This window comes from Nicotiana sylvestris, chromosome 4 (genome assembly GCF_000393655.2).
Source record: "Nicotiana sylvestris chromosome 4, ASM39365v2, whole genome shotgun sequence".
NCBI lineage: Eukaryota > Viridiplantae > Streptophyta > Magnoliopsida > Solanales > Solanaceae > Nicotiana > Nicotiana sylvestris.
The window spans coordinates 156,868,257-156,873,461 of NC_091060.1; positions in this window are offsets into that span (position 1 = coordinate 156,868,257).

Here is a 5,205-nt window from a genome sequence, read left to right on the forward strand (position 1 = left end):
GTGGCTTGTAATAGTGAGATTACAAGTTAGTGAAGTTGAAAGCCTACAAGAGTAGGTTGTGGTTTTTGTCCCATTGTGTGGGATTTTTCCACATAAATATTCTGTGTCTCATTTGCTTTCAGTTTTACTAGCATTCTCAGCATAACCTTATAGAGGACTAGGTACTCTACTATTTGGTGGACTCATATAAACTAACATTATTCAAGGAAAAAATAGGCTGCTAAGTTGGGCTAAAAAATCTGATTCACCCTTTTGCCTATAGAAAGAGACCCAAATTAGTTTGGGTTTCTAAGACTAACCCTTGATTTCCTTTTGCAGGTCTATGTGAAGGGGAGCAGCCAAATATGGAACATGGATAGTGGCTGCTCAAAGCATATGACATGAAGAAAGAATAAGTTCCTTTCACTTGAGGATCTCAAAGGAGGTAATGACTCATTTGGAAATGGGAAGAAAAGTGAGATCGTTGGAAAGGTAGGTAAAACTGGTACTCACTCTATTGAGAATGTCTACTTGATAGATGGCCTAAAATACAGTCTAATCAGTGTATCACAATTGTGTGATAGAGGTAACATGGTAGCATTCACCTCTACCAAATGTTTTGTAATAAATATTACCACTGACAAGATTGTTTTGCAGGGAAAAGACTGAACAATATATATATTGTAGATATGTCCACACTTTCAGAAAATGAACTCACTTGCTTAAGTGTGTTGGACAATGATTCCTTCCTTTGGCACAAGAGACTTGGACATGCAAGTCTGAGTCAACTCAACAAATTAGTCTCCAAGGACATGATGATAGGGTTGCCTAACATCAAGTTCAAGGAAGACAAATTTTGTAAGGCTTATGCAAGGGGGAAACATGTAAGATCCTTTTTTAAATGCAAGAAAGTGGTAAGCACCACCAGGACGATGGAATTGGTCCATATGGATCTCTGTTAGAAAAACTCATAAATAACTAGGTAATCAACTTACATCAATTAGGTGTGATCATGACACTGAATTTCAAAATGCTAAGTTTGCTGAATTTTGTGATGAGCATGACATAAATTATAATTTTTCTGCTCCCACGACTCCACAACAAAATGGAGTAGTTGAAAGAAAGAATAAGACACTTGAAGATATGGCTAGGACTATGTTTCTTTCTAGTAAACTACCCCATAGCTTCTGGGCAGAAGTTGTAAATACTGCATGCTACGTCATAAATAGGTGCATGACTAGACATCTTGTAGAGAAGACTCCCTATGAGTTACTTAAAGGGAGAAAATCAAATATATCTCATCTTAGGGCATTTGGATGCAAGTGTTTTGTGCCAACAATGGTAAATACTCCCTAGGTAAGTTTGATCCTATAAGTGATGAAGGAGTATTCTTGGGATATTCTTCACATAATAAAGCTTATAAGGTATATAACAAAAGAACTATGTGTGTAGAATAAAATGTTCATGTATTTTTTGATGAAACTAATATTCTTTATGAGAGGTAGGAACATGATGACAAAGCTATTGGGCTGGTAAGAAATTCAAATGAAACCACAGTCCAGACTGAAGCAGCACTAGAGGAAGGAACATGTGATGGGATTTTTTCTACCCAGGGCAACATGATAGGGGGAATAGAATAAAGAGGAAATGGCTCTCAAACCTCAAGGGAACCTGTCCATGAACCTGTTCCACAACAACAAAGCATTGAAGGAACATCAAGGGGAAACTAGTTGGTTGTGAAATCTTACAAGTATCAAAGTTCTTATCCCATTGAGAATATAATCACTGGCCCAACCTCTGGAATCAAAACCAGATCTTCATTAAAGAATCTTTGTGCTTTTGATGCTTTTTTATCTCTTATTGAACCTAAAAATTTTGCTGAGGTTTTAAAGGATGCAGGCTGGGTAAATACAATGCAAGATGAACTCAACCAATTTGAAAGGAGTAAAGTTTGGCATCTGGTCCCAAAACCCAAGGACAAATCAATAATTGGCACAAAATGGGTCTTTAGAAACAAACTTGATGAAGATGAAGCAGTTACTAGGAACAAGGCAAGATTGGTGGTTCAAAGATATAGCCAAGAGCAGGGCATAGACTATGATGAAAACTTTGCTCCAGTTGCAAGGCTGGAAGCAATAAGACTCCTCATAGCCTTTGCTATTTATATGAAATTCACTATTCACCAGTTGGACGTCAAGAGTGCATTCGTCAATGGCTATCTAAAGGAGGAAGTATTTTTCAAGCAGCCTCCGGGAGTTGAAAGCAAGGAGAGTCCTGATCATGTGTACAAACTTGACAAGGCACTCTATGGGCTCAAGCAGGATCCTAGAGTATGGTATGAAAGATTATGAAAATTCCTGCTTGAGCATGGCTACAAGAGAGGTAAAATTGATAACACTATGGAAAAAGGTAAAGACCTCTTAGTAGTGCAGATATACGTTGATGATATAATCTTTGGAGCAATTACTGATAGGCTAAGTAAAGAATTTGCTACACTAATAGGGAGCAAATTTGAAATGAGTATGATGGGTGAGCTTAATTTCTTTTTAGACTTACAAATTAAACAAAACTCAAATGGAACTATGATCCATCAACAGAAATATGTGAAAGAGTTCCTTAAAAGGTTTAAAATGGAAGAATAAAAAGAAATTGATTCTCATATAGAAACAACCACAAAATTGGATATAGATGAACGTTCATCTGTTGATCAGAAGTTGTATAGGGTAATGATTGGTTCTCTTTTATATCTCCTGCTAGCAGACTTGACATTGTTTTCAATGTAGGTCTTTGTGCTCGATTTCAGGCAAATCCAAAGGAGTCTCACCTGACTACTGTCAAGAGAATATTAATATACTTAAAAGGCACCGCTGACCTTTGTGTTTGGTATCCAAAAGGTAGTAATTTTAACCTAGTGGGATATGCTGACGCTGATTATGCAGGTTTCCTTGTGGATAAGAAGAGCACTTCAGGTATGACACACTTTCTTAGTTCATGTCTTGTGTTATGGGCTACCAATAAGCAAAATTCAGTGGCCCTATCTACTGCTGAAGTTGAGTATGTTGTTGCTGCTTCATGTTATGCTCAATTACTGTGGATAAAACATCAATTTGGACTTTGAAATTGATGTTGGTTGTATCCCTGTATTTTGTGATAACACTAGTGCCATTAATATGACAAAAACCCGGTTCATCATAAGAGAACTAAGCACATAGATGTTAGGCATCATTTTTGTGGAGTTTTGTGCTACTAACAAGCAAATAGCTGACATCTTCACAAAAGCCTTAAGTAGAGATCACTTTGAGAGGAACATGTTGGAATTAGGGTTGATTAAGATCACCTAAAAGGACCAATTCAAAGTTAAACAGAAAAATAAAAAAATAAAATAAAATTTATTTGATTAGAAGGTCTGTAAATTGTGTATAATTAGGATAAATCTTGTTCAGTCTCATACTTTCAATAGTATACTCATGTGCCATGTGCTAAAATGATTCATTAATCTCTAATGATATTTTCTCTTTGGCAAATTTAGACTTACACGAGAAAATTTTCAGTGAAGAACCTGGTTCATCAAGATAAATAGGTATATTTTCTACACTCTGCATAATTTGAAATAATTATATCTGGATCATGAGCAGAGTCCTACCTAACTCCAAAGTTCTTTTGAACTTATCCGTTACAAGTGAACTAGTTCCGTGCAAAGACTCCTAACCAAATTAAACTACCTATATATTAGGGATAGACTCCAACGTCTCTTCAAAACTGAAATTCAGTTTGATTAGACTTCTGAAAGTCTGAAAAGCTGTTGTTACCCATTAATTACCCCTCCTTTAAATTGACCAGCATTATTGCTTTCTTCACTCCATCTTTTTCAAGCCGTCAAATACTCTTCATCTTCTCTCATCTTCCAAACACAATCCAACTCTCTTCTCTTCCAAAACCAAGCACAGAAATGTCTAACACTTCTGGAAACCCTTCATCATCACCACATAAAATCACTTCCTCACCCATTATCACTCCTTCCAAAACCACAACTTCTAAGAAAAAGGTAAAACAAATTGATCGCAAGATTGTTGTTGGTGGAGAGCAGATTAAGAAAATTAACGAACAACTGAAGCCGAGTAAGGAGGAGGAATCCCAAAAATTTGAAGATTTATTTAAGGCTGCTACTAAGGGGGAATAAAGTGGTTCTTTAAAAAACAGAACAGATATCCTCTCGTTCTAAAGTTACTCCTGAGATAATTTCTGAAGTTGCTGCAAATTTGGAGAATAGATTTGTACTAATAGGGTCTATAGCAGGTGTTAAGAGTACAGAATCTGGAGAAGTTGGTGGTAAAAATGAAAAGGGAAAAGAAAAAGAGAGCAAGGGTGCTATGAGTGCTATGAAGGGAAAGGGTAAAAGTGTGGTTGATTCTCACTTAGTCCTGTTGGTCAAACAAAAGAAATTAGTGCAATGGTTATTTGGGGAGAGGAATTTGCTGAAATAGAATAGAGTGTGAGCTAAACAGGGGGAAGTGGTCTGGCGAAGCTACTGAAAGGTTGGTTCAACTTGGGAAAAATGTAGATGAACATATTCCATCCGAACAGGAAACGCTCACAGACCTATTGAAAAAGGTGACTGATAGTTATAACGCAAAGAAGAAGGAAAGTTCATAGGCTAAAACCCCTGGCACTGCTAGGGAAAACAAGAAAAGGAAGGCTGCCTCTTCTGCCCCTTCTGTTACTGTTGAAATTCCTCCCACAAGAGGTAGAGCCACAAGAATCCAGAAAAGGCAGGATGAAGAAAAATTGGAGAAAGCCTTGGAGGAAAGTAAAATAAAAGCAGTTGCTAAGGGAAAGAAAAAGATGAGTGAGCCTGTTGATATTGATGAGAAGGACCTGGTCCTTCGAGATGAAGATGAGACTGAAAAGTGGAGGTTCTGACTCCCAAACCCAAGAAAGCCGAGACTTCCACTAAGAAGTCTGATTATGAGTCAATGTTTGTTGAACCATACACCTTGGAAAAAAGAACGAGGTCTGTTGTGAAGTCAAAACAAGTGAAAATGGTTGAAGAAGAAGAATGGAGTGGAGAGGAAGAAGATGATTCTGACACCGAGAAATACAAGATGGCCAAGTTTGTCAAGAGGAAAATTTTGAAGGACATACTCCTCACGGACTTGGAGGAGAAAGGAATGGTGTTGCTGTTGGAGAAGTTGGAATTACAAGGCTGGAATGACATGGTCCTTCAGA